This window comes from Ambystoma mexicanum, chromosome 7p (assembly GCF_040938575.1).
Source record: "Ambystoma mexicanum isolate Mex_15411 chromosome 7p, UKY_AmexF1_1, whole genome shotgun sequence".
Taxonomy (NCBI): Eukaryota; Metazoa; Chordata; class Amphibia; order Caudata; family Ambystomatidae; genus Ambystoma; species Ambystoma mexicanum.
In genome coordinates, this window is record NC_090939.1 from 675,278,939 (window position 1) to 675,298,514 (window position 19,576).

Below are 19,576 nucleotides of genomic sequence, written 5' to 3' on the forward strand. Positions count from 1 at the left end.
GCGGGGGGCAGATATTAGTCAATAATACCTTTGCAAATGTCTTGGCAGTTCTACAGTGTCGAACCTGTCTTCTCAAGGTCATTGGAAGGTTCTTTTTGGTCAGAGGATGCAGCAGTCACAATGGCCCAGTGGCAAGCTGGTATCGAGTCGGGGTTGAACAGGAGGTAACCTTGGTCTCGAAGCATCTACTCGAGCTATGCGGATTGGATGTTCATCAGATTTGGTGGGCGGTCGAAGTCCGATGGTGGTGAGCTGGTACCAGGAAGCGCAGGTGAGTTGATTCGATGCAGAGATTTGGAGGTCACTGTTTGGGGGATGCCAGGGTTGGGTTGATCAACTTACATGAACAGCGACGAATAAGCTAATGCTTCGAATGTTGACTAGAGAAATGCAAGGCAGCAGTACTTTGTTGGTTCAAGTGAGGCAACAACGCATTTCAGCTGGCATGGTGCAGTGGCAAACAGAGTCAAACAGTAAACGGTAGTTCAGAGAGCGATGAACACCAAAGGCAGGTTCGAAGTGTCCTGAAGGTTCGCTTTTTGTCGAACACACTCGATTCACAGCGGGTCAGCGTCAAAAACATACGAATCATGGCTGTTCAGGCTTTCAGGAGCTGTGAGTCCCACTCCAAAGTCTTAAGGGCCAATGTCAGCCCTTCGTTCTGACTCTCAAACACTGGGGAGGCTGGCACACATCTTCAGGCATCCTGCAAAATAGGGAGGTCCCAGGCAAAAGCTTGGTTGGCAGAGATGCAGTCGTGTTCCAGCAGCAGAGTTCATCCCATATGGTCTTTGGGGAATCTTGGGGGACAGAGCTCGCCTCTGCCTTGGAACACCTGTCTTTACCTCACAACTGGAGGACTTTAGAAAGTACTGCTCTCTCAGCAGGGTCCAGAAAAATCTTCTTCCAGGGTTTGATTACAAAGATGATTTCAACACGTGGTGGGAGGCCCCTTCATTTGAAGGTGAAGGGCCACAGGTGATTGGACTAAATATAGCTTGCGTTAGGTGTCCAATCCCTGCTGTTGACATGAGTCGAATTTGCTCTTCTGATATTACAACCAAGTTGCTTTGTGCTACAGGAAGTGGTGGGGACATGAAAGAGAGAGAGGTGCAGAGAGAAACAAGATGACAGAATCTTCCCCAAAATGTACAGATTTCTCCTTGGCTACACTCACCCCACACCCCTTCTCTTCTCAATAGAATCAAAGGCCTTTAGAAATGCAGCACACTGTCGTGGGACCTAGCCCTTTGTGAATGGGTATGCCCTTTGATTCCTGTCCCCAAGCCAGCTTCCTGTGCAATGGTTGTCCCTGTGGAAATGGTGTTGCCTGCCCTTACAAACGAACAAGGAGATGCAATCCCCCAAGGCCACAGTACTGTCAGTGGGCATGACAAGCCTTGCCTGGAACAAATAAACATAACCCTTCCACAGCTGAACTGGAACCACAGGGCTGACACATGTGTAATATCAATTTAATGTGGCTGGCATACCTATGAGAGATGCAGGCCACTATACCCTAGCTCAGGTATGGCTTATATTTAAGGTTTACCGTGGCACCAGGACCGAATACTCAGAGTTACTCAGTTTTTAGAACAGGAGTGCACATCTTCATGCAGCCCCTGCGCTGCAGAGACTTGGCTGTCACTGCAGCTTTCAGGAGGGCACATGTGACCTGAATCCGCTCTGTGCCACTGTAGGGCAGGTGCTGCCATCAGGTTACTGAGGCAGCAGTTCACAGGAGTACACTATGTTGTTGGCATGGAGTTTTGTGAAAGGGAAATGTGATAATCAGATTTGCCTCCCTGAAATGGATTTACCTGCATCATTCTATTTGCTAATAACAATAAAAAAGCCAGGTGGACATTCCTCACAAAGGGAATAGAACCTTTAATGCAGGTTTCCTCTATTGTGTGCTGTGTCTGGTTCAGAGTGGGACAATGCACTAGACACCTTCCCTCAGCCAGTGTTTTCCAGGATTGGCATTAATATAGAAATCACTGAGGGTCAAGGTATTGAAGTGATTGAGAGACATTCTGGTTAGCAAGTCCATGAAGTCTCCAATCGAACATTGGGCGGGAGCAACACGATGTTCAAGATGACCGTGTTGTTGGAAGCGGGAAGTTGCTGCAGAGAACTAACAAAGAGCTACCAGTGTTGAGGTCCGTTAGGCTGCATGAGCATAAATCATAGTGAACGATGGCGACACCTCTCACAATCTTCTATGGGCAGTGTCTTGATAGTTTGCTGTATGCATTGTTGAAGAGGTTCTCTGGCCTGTTGGTGTAGGTGGGTGACATATAGGTCTCAGTCATGAATATGGTGTAAAAGTTGTATGTGCTATGTGGGGTTCAGCATGGCAACGCTTGATGTGTGTTAGGTATTTCAGTGCATGTAGGAGAACCCTAGTCCACATATAATAGTGGCAGGTGCATTGTTGATGGGCCCTATGTTGGCAGGTGTGAGGCAGCAGCGTTGCCATGTCCATGATGTAGCTTGTGAGAAGAAACGTCACCAATGAGTGAAGATGGTGTGTATGGGCTGGGGAGAGAGAGAGAGAGGGTTATGTTGAAATTATTTCAACGGCACACCTGATATATGAGGAACATGGCATCTGACTGTGGTACTGAACGTGAAAACTGGTATACAGAGGAACTAGCCTGTATTATGCCTGTCCTCCCCTTAGGATAGCTGGGAAAGGGATGGCTAAGGGCAGGACGGCATGGTGGGTGGGGTAGAGGTTGCGTCACCTACAACTAATTTCAACAGCTGTCTGCCTGGGCATAGGCATTTTGCTTCCACAGTGACAGGCACCCCTTCTTCAAGATGCACAAAGAAATGAATCAGGAAAAACATCACTACCAACATGCATCCATAATGAAACACAATTCCTGGACACCAGCTAAATAAATCACACCTGTTGTACACACTCTGACCCCCTTACAGATGGATGGAGTCTATGCCCTCCTAGAAGGCTGTCTGGGTGCCACCCTGACATACCTGAAATGGGCCCTACATGTTGCAGCATCATTCATCTAAGAACTGCTAAGTCTAACACAGTAAAACAATCCCCATTGAACAGCATTGGCTCTCACCTCAAAGACAGGGCCCTTTCAAAATAGCTTGCACCATCTAGAAGGCTGTCTCCCTCTAGTCCACCAGCCACCTTGCCAATAACCTATGCGTCTCTCCAACCCTACAACCCACCAGAAGCAAGGACTTGTGCAGTCTTCCACTTTGATGGGGATGAAAGGAAGGAACAGGAGCACAGGCCTTCTCTGTCCATACCCACATACCCTGCAACACACTTGCCTTCAATATCTGACTCAACACCTCTAAAGAATGAACCAATATCATAATTCACAAGGAATGGCTGCTAGACAACACATGCATCCATTCCTCCACCACTACCAACCAAACCGTATATTGTCCCATTTTATCCCCCTGTGATATACCCTGGTCGCAAGTACATTCCTTGCTGTATATTTGTGTGCATTGCCTCAATGTTACTTCCACACACATTTCGAGTGATCCATTGCCAACTGCTCCCATCCATGTGCACAAGGAGGAATGAAATATAGCTCAGGGGCAACGCGTTTGTCCTGGAAGCAAGACAATGAAGCGCAACACAGGTTTGAATCCGGATCCCGTGCTTAGAAACCACTTGTTGGTATTAAGCACATATAAGTGAACAATTATAATTATAATGAACCCCATATGACCAATTAAGCGCAGTGTACATTCCTGAAGAAAGCCCCACCATCATTAAAAACAAAAATGAAATTATTTGTTAGAAATTTTCAAAACCTCTCACTGTCCCTGTCACCTCTTCACCCACTCATCAACCTATTACAGGAATGTACCGCCTTCACTGGACGGACGGATGGTGTAATGCAAGATATGTGTTGACCAGAGGCACAAACATGTGAAAACGGTGAACATGTCATGTGCGTGCTAACACTGCTCACCATCTACATATAGTGATCTAGTAAGCCTGATAAATACCTACAAACGCCTACAGGAACATTTCAGCTACCTTAGTGACCCACATAGTATTCTATCTGCACGTGTGAAACTCATACCATGTACTCTGGAACATGGAAATGTTGCACCAAACACACAGCTATATGGTCAATAACCCACTCAGTCAGACATTCAACAGGAAGCAAGCACTTTCACAACATGCTCCATTGACAATGTAACACAATGGATTGTGATTGAAAACTAAGGAATGTAATCTAAAATCACACACGATTTGAAAAATATGAACATATGTACAAAAGGAAACCTGTCACATCAAATATGAAACCACCCTCCTCAAAAAATACACAACCCTGCACTACTATAGCCAATTTAAAATTGCCCTTGTCCTCCTCTAGTTCTGTCAATGCCCATGCCAAGGGCAACTCTGCCTGCGCATTGGGCTCCTGGAGACAGGTTTCCCTCTTGATGTGGAGGGTCTCTATGCCTGCCTCAACCTTGCCACAATGTATTGGGCAACCAACAGACTCCATCATGATCGAAAGCACAGGCCATGGTGCCATGGTGACACCCCTCAGCCACGGCAAGGGCAGATGCACGTGCTGCAGTGGGCTGTCTGCCTCTCCTGCTCATGCTGCCTCATGTGTGCTGCCACCTGTGGGTGCACCCTTAGCCTGGCCTCCAGCCTTGCTGGATCTGCTGAACCCTCCTATCTACGTTGATCTGAATGTCATGCCTTCTCTGATTTAAAAACTCATGCTGCCTTGCAGTCAGTCGCAGCTGCTGGTTCCCCCTCCACAGATAACCAGGCATGGAGAGAGGAACCCATGCAGGCACTGTCTTGAAATGAGTGTTGGACCAGCCTGACCACAGCCTGTTCTCTACTAGGCACCATGGCAGAGCCAGAGATCTGCACCTCCCCTTGTATTGCGCTAATTGGCACCACCTCATTTGGTTCAGTATGGACCTGCCCCTCCACCAGTGACAAAGGCAATGGCAAGTCCACAACAGAGGAGACAGAGCCAATGTTAGGCACAGAGGTCCCACTTGAGGTATTATGGGGCACAGATGTGGAGGAGGGAACCATTGAAGTGGCCTGTCAAAGAGACCACCCATGCCCAGTGCCACCACCAGGTGGGTGAAGAGCATGTCCACCTCTATGTGATGCCGTGCAGCCTGCTGATGAGTGGCAAGCACAGCATCACAGAGATAATTGGTCCAATGCAATCTCCACCAGCAGTGGCAGCACAGTTGCATGGAACTCCTCTTCAGCCCAAGAACTGGCCATTGTCTGGGTGGAGGTGACAGAGAAGGTATATAGGGCGGCATCTGATGAGCTTGGGACAGGAGGTTGTGCTGACACCTCCACGGTTTCCTTCGCAGCCTCCTGTCTCATGTCCATGTATGCAGCATTCACTCCCCCTCAAACCCTCAACCAGACACAGAAGGCAGTCCCTTCTCTCCCTCCACATCCAGCCCTGATACCGCAACTGAGGTCCCCAGGTTCCATGGATCCCCTGTCTCCTGGGAAACACTTCCTTGCCCCTCTGCTGCTGAGGTATCCACAAGAATGACCTCACCTGTGTACTCATCCTCAGCAGCTATACAATCAGAGGAGACCACGACCCCAGGCACATATCCTTCAGCAGAGCTCAATGTCATGGAGAGTGCTTGGGGTCTACAGTACCGTCTGGAAGCCTTGTCCCTGTCATACAGCACTTCCTCGGGCGCAGGTACCTCTTCAGCTGCTGGAGACACTACAAAAGAAGAACAAGAAAAAAACTTCACCATAAGAACGTGTATATACATGTGTATTGGAAACAGTGACATGCGGCCATGCAGACATTACAGCAAAGCACTTGTGTACATTTCTCTTGGTACATATGCATGTCTCAAATGCATGCCTGCAGAGAGAGCATCATGGGAAGGGCACATGGGCACATGACCTCCAATTCACAGGCTTGTGCCTGTCCATCTTGTTATGAGCATTCTAGGGACTCTGGGAGATCTGTATGCAATACACGTGTATTTGGCAAGAATCACTGCCGCATGCCATACTTGTGGACCCTCAATAAGACATACACTAAAAGTCACCATGTTCCCTAACACCCTGTAAACATGTCATGCTTCTTTTGCTTTATGGCAAAAGCATGGACACAGCAAGGGAGAATGAAATGTCTTGTTGATATGAGAATCTCAAAGGATGGATATACATGCAATGTTTTTACTTTTGTGTCTACACTCCTGTCACGTCACATTCACCTTGTGTAGCCCACCATGGCCACCGTCCCTCACATTCACGCATTGTGCTACACCTGATGGATCTAATATGAGCAGATGATGAAATTACACGTCCTTCAACACTTCCCTTGTAAGAGCATTACACCACCTCATATGAATATTACTGAAGAACAGGACATGGAGACAGGTGTATTAAAGAATGACATGTACGCATGCCTTGGACAGCTGCCAGAGGTTGCTTCCACTACTTGACTACATGTACGTAAGCACAGCGTGGCCCCAATAGGCCTATGTGTCCCTCACCAATGTAGTATGCCAGTGAGTCACCATGCAACAAACTGATTGGGCACTACCCTGTTAGTGGTAGGCATACTCTCCCCACCCCTTCTTCAAGCTATCTCATCCATGCCATTAAAATAATGCAGGAGCTGTTTCCATTTGTTTACCTACCAGCAGCTCAGATCTGAACCTGCAGATTAAGGACCTGGGCATGAAGCGCTGGGTTTACCTAGTCCAGGATTCAGACGTGTAGCAGTGTTAGGGAAGATTTCTGTTTCCACAGCTTTCCCTCCATAGTTCTATGGACCCCCAAACGTTTTGCATTTGTTTTTGAACATGTCCTGACTTTTTACAGAGAAGCAAAGCCTCCAGCTTCACTTCCCTAGTAATTTGCTAATTTTAGTATAGGGAAACAGATCAGTCCTTCAGACTATTAGTACTGGCAAACTATGTTTCCCTTTTGTCTTTTACGTTTTGTAACTTTTTTTTATCTTGCACACAGCATCTTACAATGCAGTGCAATTGGGATACTTTGCTTTCACCCCAGTCTTTTACACTTAGGATTTTTGTTCACCTTTATATGGGCCTAAAGACAACCTGGAAACAGCAAATACAAATGTACAATTTTTGCATTATTTATAGTGCTCACATTCACATTTACCATGTATGGCTGCTAAATGTGTCTAGCGCACTAAAATGGCCATGCCATAAGCATTTTGCTTGTTCTTTGGCCATATTGTTGTTTGGCCTTCTTCCTACCTTGCCAGGTCAGAAAATCACATATAAAGTCCTGCACTTGCCCATGAAACCTGCTGCTTTCGCAGACTAGTGATGCCTTTGTGTGTGTCTCAAGAAAGGGGTGGGACTGTCTGGTCCCACTTCACATCTATGGTGCTTGAAATTCTGGGTGGGGGACATGAGTGAAACCAACAGTGGTCTGTGATTGGATCACAGCTGGCTGTTTGAAAGGTGCAGATCCATACCATTGGTGGGCTTGCACTTGCTTCCAGCTAGGATTTGGAATATGAAGAAAACTCCTGCAGCAATTCCTTCAGAACAGCTTTGAAGCAAAAAATCCTGTGTAGAAGAACAGCTGACGGAAGATCTGAAGAAGACTCCTGAAGAGGCTGATCATCCCTTGCTCTGTCTGGCCAAGCCCTGTTGCACTACTGGATCTGTGAAGATCCAGTGCAGTACCTCAACCCTTGGACTTGTGGGGCCAACCATTCTCAACATGTTCTCGATGATCTAGCTGTCCTGAGCCTTTGGAAGTGTCCCAGGACCACCCGGTGAACTGACCAACTCTCCAATGGGCTACCTCGCTAGGACTACCGTCATTCTGTGTTTGCAACCAGAACTTTGATTGTCACCAGCTCATGGTGTAAATCCCAGCTTCAATGGATCCTGTTCTGGAAGGTCTTCTTGAACCATGACTGGAAGGATACCTGCTGTTGTCTGTGTGCAGTGGCTGTCGCTGGAAATCCCCTTGCTCATACTGTGAAGTGTCCGGAAGATGTCTGCATTGGTGCTTTCTGCATTTCTACATTGCCAAGGGTTGCACTCTGCTCCTGGACCCAACCAGAAGAATCCTTTCACCCGCTGCACCTGGGCACCTCTCACCAAGACCAATGGCAGGGAAACCAACCTCTAGTGATCCCCCAGTTGACCCATCCAGTCCGCTGGGAAAATCAGAGTCCGCAAAGCATGTATCTCCCCCTTTTCTCCATAGGATAACACTGAGAACATGTCCTTTTATATCCTTCCATTCTGCTGCTTTTTGGTTGTCGCACCGGAGCAGTGTAACCTGAAAGATTAAAACACATTTTTACTTACCAGTAACTTTGTTGCATCTCTTCTCTTGAACATTCATCAGCATAATTACTTTACCTGCATCAGATCCATTCTGGGGAGAAGCATTGTGTTTTTTGGGCACACAGCCCAACCCTTAATAGGGACTGGACTTCTGAAGCTAGGGACCATTTCTTGTGACTTAGTTTCATCTTACTGCCTCACCTACGTGCCATAATATATTGAATTAAGTCATTGAATGCATTTAAGAACCTATGTAGACTGGATGTAGGTTTATTAATGAGTGTTGTGTGATATTATCATCTGCTTTTGTCATTTATTAGTGTGGTTTTGAGCCTTGAATAAGTATAATATGTTTGTACATTTGTGTCTAAATCGAATTATTGTGTGCTTCACTGTGTGGACTCATTGTGGACCTCTGCCCCACCCACACTCTCCTGAGAATAGCCTTGACTGCTCCATTGCTACCTTGATTGGGTTTTGGCTAACCACCCAGAGTTCCCATGTACACTATAACTAGCGTGGCCTCCTAAAATCTGTCCACCATGTCAGATTCAAGAAATCCATTTTAACGAGCGGTTTCACACGATGAAAGCAATGAGAATGCACATGAACACTATGTCCTCCCTCAAAGGCCTACTTGCGTTCTTATGGCTCTGGATACTCATATCCTCCCAGCACTTCTTGAAATTGCACACAGTACAAACTGCCACCCCATCCGTATTGATAGCAGCAGCAACGTTGCCCCAGATCCTTTGATGGGCAGAGGCCCCAAGCTGCTTTTCAGCACTGAATATGAACTCGTAATGGCTCAGGACCTGGTAACCCAGAGTGCCAACTTCAATGGCAGATAAGTTCTCAGCCCCCAGCCTCACCACCTTGGTGGGGTCTGATGATGGAGCTGCCATTGCAAAAGTGAGGCATGTAGGAGTGAGAGCGGGTCCTGTGAGTTCCTGAACTGTGGAGCTGTGATTGTCAGATGGTGCAATGGTGCCCAGTGCCTAGATCAAAATATGACAGGCTCTGGTAGTCAAACAGTTACTCCCAGACAGTTCAAGGGGTCAGCCACTAATGACAAATTACCAGGCAACAGGATTTGTAATGCCGAGAATGCAGGAAGAGGCAAACAATCAGGCATGGCAGGAGGACCAGCAAGCAATGTATAGGTGCCATCCGGAGATCTACAGGGCAGCACGTGGAGGAAAGTGGAGGAAAGGCCAATAACGCCTACGTTTTCACAAATCAAGCTATATGTTCTGTGCATGTGCAGTTTTCTTACATTCAGATATGAAAAGGAGGCCCATACTCAGATTGCATTTCCATCACGCAATAGCAGGGGTTCTGTCACAATATTGCAGGGATTCCATTGCCCAGGCGACGCATGCGTGGTGTTAGTCTGCATGACTCCATTGCATGCACTAATAGGAATGTGTAAAGCACCATGATTCAGAGGGAACTGTCATGGAATAAGAAGGGGCCACAGAAGGAGAAGTGAGCATGAAAAAAGAAGGGCTACCAAAAGAGAAAGGGCCAACAAAAGAGAAGGGTCCTGTTCTTGAAGTCCTTGCACCCCGATCTTCCACTTCAGCACCTCTTGCACTCTGACAGGTTCTCCTGGACTTTCTGGGGCTCTCGACATTTCAGAAAAAGTACACAGACAGTTTACAGGAGACAGAGTCAAGTTCATCAAAGACATCAGGTTTTATTCACGCCAGACTGACTCAAACTGCATCGTTGTCAAGTACACAAACTCTGGCCCTGTGCTGAAAACTGAGCTTGTTTTTAATATCCTTTTTAGGAAGAGATTGGAACACACACCCTTTTTTAATACATGCCCAGGCAAAACTCTCCATTGACTTTACTCTCGCACCTGGCAATTATTCATTTTCTGCTTAAACCTTCAAATTGAAATACATTTTGGTACCCAGCAATGGATTTTCCCGGCCACTCTACCGTTATATGGTCATGCAGCTGTGTTCCTTGGCTAAAAACTCAGACACAGCCTTGTTGTCTGTCTGGTCTCAGACTGCTTATCTGGTTTCCACAGGGCACTGTGGCCTTGAAACATTCCTGCTCCGGGGGCTGACTCATGACACCACTGTCTGCAGAGAGCTTCTTCATTTAATGCATTCTATGTGCTTATTAAAGGCATTGTTCGAATTAAAGGTATTTGCCAGTTACACAAATGGTAGAGTTCTTTTTCTGTCTGGGTATACTTAAACACTTAGTCATTTTCCTACTCAATTTTTATAATGTGCATTCTGTACCCTGCCTACTTACTAAACCATGATAAAAAGCATTTTCGACTTTATAAACATAACACCATTAAAGTACTAATGTCTTTCAACCCTATGAGTTCTATTTTCACACATTTACAATACTAAATCACCCCACACATATGTCTATGCCTAGCTTTAAGTGGGGGGGGCTGCCACCTACTGCATTCAGTTGTTGGTACCTCCTCTTCATATTGGTACCTCTGTTACACTCCGCCATATTGAAAGTTCAACCAAATCCATGTCCACCCTCCTTGATACTTATCTAAAAAAAAATATTTTGTCACAATCGTACAATTTGTCAAATACTAACACATTAGTATTCTTAAAACAAAACATGTGTGTGTCTCTAAACATCTTTTATCTTCTTTCATCTGAGCCCCACCTCCATTTCTCAATTTTACTTTTGACTAACTATATGCCTCAGATAATTTCACAGCCATTGTGAGACTCTAGAGTTTGGTCAAGGTTTGAGATAACCCATTAGCCCATTGTCTTTTCATATGTCATATCTTGTCTGCAACTCCCACACCAACGAAATACAATCTCTCCTTGATATTCTTCTTCTGCCCATGCATATATACAATGTTTTCAAACTGTATTTTTCCTCTCTTGTTCCACACATTTTCTTCTTCCATATCTTCCACTTGACTCATCTTAGTTTGGCATTGGTGGACTGTCTGTGTCCTGTCGCCTTTGTCCTTTCTTTTGAGCTGTTTCACAGTCAGTCTCCCAGGTCCTTTGATGCTTAGACAAAGAGTCTTTTTTTCCTTTTCCACAAAAAGTTCAATTTCTTCTCGAGTGCCTCTCTTTCAATATATATATTGTTCAAATAAGTCCAAAAGAGGAGACGTTTCAGCATGGGGACACAAGGTTGGGGGAGTCTTTTGCAGTCACATTTCAATCTTCATCTTGGCAGGGCTTTCTCTATGTCCTCCCTCTTTCCTCACATGGTTCGACATTAATTTCCGGAGGCATACAGGTTTCTCGATATATACCTGTACTATAAAACTGAATGAGTTTCATTTGTAAAATAAGCATGTCTCTTTTATTTAACACATTTCCTAGCAACCCATCTCCTTAAAAACCCATTGGATGCATATTTTAGCTCTCATACCCTACCTCATTTTTCATTGAAACATTTTTATGGGTCATTCATGCCTCTTAAACAAACTACACCCCCATCTTTTGCTGTGTGTCAGCCGGCTGGAATCTGGGTTTGTTTTCAATATCATGCATTACATTATTTGTCCTTCACGGGACACATATTTCTCTTGAGGGTGACACATGCAACCCTAAGGAAACAAAAATAACAATTAAAGAAAGACGTCTTCTTCTTGTCTTCTAGGTATGTCCGTAGCAGATGACAGAGACGTCCTTGCAGATCCAGTTGTCTGTAGAAAGTCAAAATAGGAACACAAGTCATTTGGGTACTGGCAAGGGGTCGGGTTTTCTTTCTAACTTCAACTCCTTCCTCCTTTTCTGCAATCAAAAATACTTTCTGGATCATTCTCCCCTACTCGTTGGTAGGGGGGTGTCACAGTATTGGTTTTATGGCAGTATGATAACTTTCCTGCCAAATGACGGTATATCATGGTTATCGCGGTACAGAAGGTGGAGTTAACTAATCTTAACAAATATTTTCTTAAAGGTCATAAATTGTCAGCATTTAGAAACTTGTCTATGCACATTTTTAGTTGATCCTCCAGGAATCTAAGGCGACTGTAGATTTGGTCTTTCATGGTGCTCACTCATTGATCGTATTGAATTTAAAAGTGACTAGTGGAAGTGTTAAAATGCACATTTTGAGCAATGAGCTTGCTGCTCAGTCACAGGTCATCGCTTTGAAAATCGGCCTCGACCTGCATTATTTTGGAACCACATGGTATGGGCATCATGACTCCTCGCTGCAATCAGTCATAAAAGTTTGTTTTGATAACGCTTTATCCCATTAAAGGGAGAAAGGTCACTCATGTGAGGTCTGAAAGCCCATGTCATTGTGTTTCTTTTGTCAAAATGTCATAGCCAACACACACTCACCGAAAGGTTGCATATTGATCAAATCACTATAGCGTGTTTACCATCTGCCTGGTGTATTAAGGGTTACCAGTCAAATGGTCGAAAACATTTGGTCGACAGACAATTTGGTCGACACCATTTGGTCGAATGCCAAATGGTCGAATTTTTTTTTTTTTTTTTTTTTTACCCATTTTTTGGTTTTTTTTGGGGGGGTCCCCCCCCAACCCCCTTTTTTTTCTTTTTTATTTTTTTTCCCCACACGAAAACCCACAAAACACATATATATATATAAAAAAAAAAATTCGACCATTTGGCATTCGACCAAATTGCGTCGACCAAATTGCAGTCGACCAAATTGCAGTCGACCAGTTGACTGGACACCTGTATTAAGAAGGTCTGATGTTGGAGTCACCACTGACCATGTAATCCTCAGGACAGCGTTCAGTGGGCGCTGTTGATTTCTTTCTTGATTCTTGCAATACATGTTAATTTATCTTCTTAAAGATAGTGGCACAAAAAGTTTTTGAATATGACAGTTAAAATACATATCGGCACAAGTATGGCCTACACCACCACATCACCACAGCCCCATCATATCCATTTTCCCCAGGTCATAGCGTATTAGGACCCTTGTCATGTGAGTTGAGACGGAGGAATGCTTTCATGGGTGGTGTCACAAATCGAGGATAGACCTGAGAAATATCTCACTGCCATTGCTCTGGATACTTCTAATTGAATGTAGAATCTGTACTGCCTGCTTGAGTCCAGTGCCATATGCAGAAGGCAGGTGAAGGATCAAGCGAAGCAACAACTGCCAATGTGTAAAACTACATGGAGGACGGGGGGGCAGTTTATATACTAGCACAAAGCATTGATAGGCCCAAAGTTCATACAGTCTACAGAGCTAACGTTGTTTGTGGACATGCATCAGAAGGGCATCCAGTTGTTACGCTCACCTGGCTCCCACAGGGGCGTCGATCTGAACTGGACAGCTGCGGTCTCCACCAATGTGACGCGTAGTGCCGAGATGACAGACTGGACTGGCCCACCTAGCTTTGTTTGCTTGGCCCGTAGGAATATTCTTCTGCAAATGGAGAAAGGGAATTAACCACCCGTGGAGTTGAGCGTTAACCCCCCCCCCCGACTCCCGCTGTTCTCCCCACTGATCATCTTTGATGTCCCCTCTTATAGTCTCACATGATGGTTTGGAAAGATGAGCTCTCCATCCTGCATTGAGCGCAGGGGCGCGTCTATAACCAGTTGCTTCACTGGCTCGAAGGAATTGGTGAGTTCCAGAACAATATTGACTCTGAGATTTCCGGCAAGACGCCGTAAGTATGTAGTTCATAAGAGTTCAAATGTCTGACTTTCACTCTTGTCCGATTCCTTGCAGGTTGCAGCTTGACCCTAGTGAAGAGTTCCTCGTGGCAACCGGTAATATTCAGGCAAGGATTTGTATTATCCAACACAGTTTGATAAAATAATGTCAGTATGTAACCTGTTGTTTTCTCCCTTATTCGGGCGCTGAGAGAAAGTATGAAGTCTCGGGGAATAATACCTCCGGCGGTAAAATCGGATAAGTCTATTGTGGAGAGGAGGTTTCCCCTTGTTTGTCCCTTTGTTTCACCTTGCAATCCTTTTGTTTCCCCTTAGGGGCCGGGGTTCGGCAAGGATGCAGTGGAAGCTGCGCCGACCCGTGAAGAGGAATAGTACCCCCGGTGGTAAAATCAGGTAAGTCTATGGGGGATAACTAATATTGCCTCTGTTTATTCCCTTGTCTCACCTTGCTGTTCTTGTCTTCCCCTTAGGTGCCGGAGTGCGGCGGGAACATGCAGAAGGATGCGGTGGAATGTGAAGATGCTGCGAAGGCCGGTGAGTTCAGCGTGGCGCTGCAGCAGGCGAGGCGGCGCGCATAAAATAACTTCTTTCTTCCAGCTCGAAGGCGCGGTGGTTCGGAAATTCAGGTAAGGATCAAAGGTATTGCTCTTGTTCTAACCTTTTCTCCTTCTTTCTCCCTTTTTCTAGGAGCTCCAGACTCGAGGCGAGCGTGGCAGAAGACTGAATGCAGACTTGCAGGCACGGTGAGTGTTACGCTGCTGGATGCAGAATAATGCGAAGCGTGTGCTGCTCTTCGGGCGTGGTTTAAATAGCATCCAAAGTAGTCCCAGGTAAGTATACCTCCCCAGCCACACCTGAGTAAAAAATAGTCCCTAGGTAAAGTAGTCCCTTCCAAGCCTCTTTTGGCTTGGAGCTCTTGCAGCATGGTCTGCATCAGGTAAGTTTGCAGCATGGTCTGCATCAGGTAAGTTTAAATCTATGAGACTGGCGCCTATGGCGCCAGGACTGCACCCAAATAGCCCCTAGCATGGGTTGTTGGGCTTGCTTGGAATAACTTGATGCCTGCTTCCGGGGTTGCCGGACTTGGTCTGGGTCCCCGGGGGTAGGCATCATGACACCAGTTCATTCCCCCCCTTTTGAATTCTGGGATGTGTAGTTCCCCATCTTTCAAATTGGTGGGAAAACTACAAATCAGCTGATCTTTAACCCTACTCTACTGATCACAGAGAAAGAGCGGTCACAGCATCAAAGCTGCATTTACTAATGTGGCCACACTTTCCCTATGCTCTTGTCTGCCAAATTCCACATCCCACAGTGCAAGATCCAGAATGTGCAGCGCTTGCTTACTGCAGACTTTCCAAATCAGATAGAAAAGCTCACTTAATAGCTGCAGGCCCTAAAACGGTTGTCATGATGCCTACCCCCGGGCATCCAGACCAAGTCCAGCAACCCCGGAAGCAGGCATCATGTTACCCAGAGAAAGCCCAGCAACCCTTGTTAGGGGCTATATGGGTACAGTTCTGGCGTCTATGGCGCCAGGCTCATATGGGGGAACAGTTCTGGCGCTCATATGTTAAAACTTACCTGATGCAGACCATGCTGCAAGAGATCCAAGCCCATGTGAGGCTTGGAAGGAACTACTTTACCTAGGGACTATTTTGTTACTCGGGTGTGGTTGTGGTGGAATACTTACCTGGGACTACTTTGGAGGCTATTTAAACCACGCCCGAAGGGGAGCACACGCTTCGCGTTATTCTGCATCCTGCAGCGGAACGCTCACCGGGCCTGCAGTCAGCATCCAGCCTCGTGCCACGCCCGCCTCAAGTCCAGAGCGCCTAGAAAGAAAGGGAAAGAAGAAGAAAGGTTAGAACAAGAACATTGGGTTTCTTACCTGATTCCGGATTCATTGCACCTTTGAACAAGAAAAATACTTTATTTAAACACGTTGCATCGCCAGCAGCAGCGCCGCGCCATACTCACCGTTCCTCGCAGCATCTCTACGATCCGGCGCTGCCTCCATCATTATGTTGCTGCATTCCAGCACCTAAGGGGGACAAGAAAACAATAAGGTGAGCCGAGGGGAAACAAACAAGGACAATCTCTTGCCACCATGTACTTACCTGATTTTACCGCCGGAGGTATTATTCACCAGCACGCCAGATCTTCTTACGCCGCACCTGTAAGGAAGGAGAAAGCAGCAAGTTAAACTTTGGCATCATTTAACGGACAGCACAGACTCTTAACTGAATGCTTTAGCTGCCACAGAACTATCTTCTTTTGGGTCTAAGCTGCAAGATAAACAAAGGAATTGGACAAGAGTGATTATTCAGACATTTTTGAACTCTTAAGAACTATATGCTTACGGTCCTTCGCTAGGAGTTTTGGAGCCAAGATTTGTCTAGAACTCTTCCAATATCCTCAAGCCAGTGAAGTAACTGGCCATCAGCGCGCCCCTGCGTTCCTCGCAGGATGGAGAGCTCATTATTCAAAACTATAAGGTGAGCTTTGTGAACGGGAATATCAGTGGTGATAAATGGGGACGCAGTGAGGGGCTATTACTCAGATCCACGGGTGGCTAATTCCCTTTCTACGCCTTTAGGAGACTACTTCAACGGGTCAAGCAGACGAAGCTAGGTGGGCCAGTCCAGTCAGTCATCTCTGCACGACGCATCACGTTGGTGGAGACCGTGGCTGTCCAGTTCCGCCCGACACCCCTGTGGGAACCAGGTGAGCGTAACAGAACGCAAAGCCTTTCTACAAATCCTCACCCGGGTGTCATGGAGACCTCAGAAACTGACCAATTGGCCCTATTATTAGGGGAACCTAGGGCTGAAGTACATGCAGCTCGCCAAGAAACTAATACCATCATGAGAGAACTGATTGTTTCTAAGGAACGCACTGATGATCTTGCTAGACAATTATTGCAAAACCAAGCTGGGCAAACACCATTACCTGGACTTGGGGGGAATTCAACTCCCGTTTCATTGAGCAATCCTGTGCAAGTGGTTCTACCAGGGAGCATTCCTTTAGCCCCTCTGGAACGTTTTGCTGGGGACCCGAAAAAGTTTGCCGTGTTTATGAACCTATGCCACTTGCACTTTTTATGCAGACCTGGAGCCTTTCCAAACGATCAAGCCAAAGTAGCCTTTGTATTATCATATCTCAGCGGCAGTGCAGCGGATTGGTCAATTCCACTAGTCAATCAGGATGACCCTATTCTTCGGGATTTTCAGGGTTTTCAAATGAGCATGGAAAGACTATTTGCCCGGCACTCCCAAGGACAGGCCCTGGATAACGAACTTTTGTCCCTACGACAGGGTAACCAGGACGTTCTAACCTACATCGCAACCTTCAATAGGTTGGTGGTGGAAACTGGATGGCCCGAGGTAAAACGGATTACGTTATTTCATCGAGGACTTCGAGGAGAACTCAAAGATGTTTTGGCTCAAGTTGTGAACCCACCTCAAGACTGTGCTGAATACATAGACTTAGTGGTCCAGTTAGATCACAGACTTCAGAACAGAAAGGCTGACCGAGCCAAGTTCGAGAACCGGGTGTTGGTTAAACCCAACGCTACCCCCAAAGGAGCAGATGCCTCAGAACCCATGCAAATCAGAGGGGTTAAAGGACCCTTGACTCAGAAGGAAAGAGAAAGGAGACGGCAATTGCAATTGTGTCTATACTGTGGAACTTCAGGACATTTTCTAGGGGATTGCCCTGTAAAACCACCCAAGAAAGTGGTAGGAGCTGCTGATAAAAGCCATATGGAGTCTGACTCGGGAAACGACCACACCCGACAAGCATAGAGGTCCGCTTGCCGAGCTTGAAGAAGGATATTCAGACCTCGCACTTCATCATACTAATGGTCCTTATAGATCCAAGGCAACCATCACGTATGCACGCAGTAAGGGCATACATTGATAGCGGGGCCATAGGAAACTATGTGGACCACGAATTGGCTTCTAGGATGAATCTACCTCTCTGCAGAAAGACCACTTCGGATGTCATCACCACAGTCGATGGAACTGAAATTGCCTCTGGGCCTGTAATTCATTCCACCGCAGAGATGACACTATTGGGTCAGGATGGGCATCGAGAGACTATTGTGTTTGATTTAATCAAAGCCCTGCAGTTTCAAATAATACTGGGGATACCTTGGTTGGAAACACATAATCCTTGTATTGATTGGCGAGAGAAGAGAATAACCTTCCTGGATTGTGCACATACTTGTTACCCGAAAAAACCCTTGAATGAAGGCCTGGCTGCAGTCGCTACTCAAGTCGTGCAGTTACCTCAGGAATATCAAGAATTCCAGGATGTTTTCAAAAAGAACAGGCAAACACCTTACCACCTCACAGATCATACAATTGTCAAATCAATCTCATACCCGGTGCACAACCTCCATGTAGTAGGATCTACGCCCTTACTGAACCTGAAAACCTTCACCTACAACAATACTTGGACCAATATCTTGCCAATGGCTTCATTCGTCCATCCAAGTCCCCTGCATCTTCAGCTTTGTTCTTCGTGCCAAAAAAGGAAGGTGACCTCAGAACGTTCATATACTACCGCGCATTGAATCAGATCACAGTTGAGAACCGATACCCATTGCCTCTGATCCCCGAATTACTAGACCAAGTAAAGGACGCTTGCATCTACACTAAATTAGATCTCCGAGGGGCATATCATCTGGTACGTGTGAAGAAAGGCGACGAATGGAAGACTGCTTTTCGCACTAAGTATGGGTTATTCGAATACCAGGTAATGCCCTTCGGGTTGTGCAATGCACCAGCAGCCTTCCAGTATTTTATGAACAATGTCCTTCGTGAACTCATTGACGTCTGTGTTGTTGTATACATAGACGATATTCTAGTGTACTCCTCTTCAGAATCAGACCATGTGAAGCACGTTCGTACAGTCCTAGAGAAACTACGCCAGCACAAGTTATACGCAAAACTGGAAAAAAGCGTTTTTCATGCTACGGAAGTTGAATTCCTTGGATTTATCCTGACTCCAAAAGGAGTCCCAATGGACTCTCGAAAGGTGGACGAATTCTCAAGTGGCCATCACCCAGTTCAGTTAAAGGAGTACAAAGCATGCTCGGATTTGCTAATTTCTACCGCAGATTCATTCCGGATTTCTCACATGTTGTACACCCTATCACAGCACTCTTGCGAAAAAGCAAACGCTTCTTGTGGACCAAAGAAGCTGAAAACGCCTTCCAAGAGTTGAAAGCAAAATTCACGTCTGCACCTGTATTAAAGCACCCACGCCCTGAACTTCCATACATAGTTGAAACTGATGCATCCAGTTTAGCCATGGGAGCTGTCCTGTCTCAGAAGGATCCTGAAACTGGTCAACTTCACCCAGTAGCATTTTGGTCCAGAAAGTTTTCGGCACCCGAGTTAAACTATGCGGTTACCGATAAAGAGTTATTAGCCATCAAATCCGCCTTCAAGGCTTGGCGGCACTATCTTCTCTGTGCCAGGCATACCATTACTGTAATCACCGATCACCGGAACTTGCAGTATTTAAAAACAGCCAAGGCCCAATCGTCATGCCAACTTCGATGGGCATTGTTCTTTGCCGAGTTCTATTTCGTGATCACTTATCGACCAGGCTGTAAAAATGGC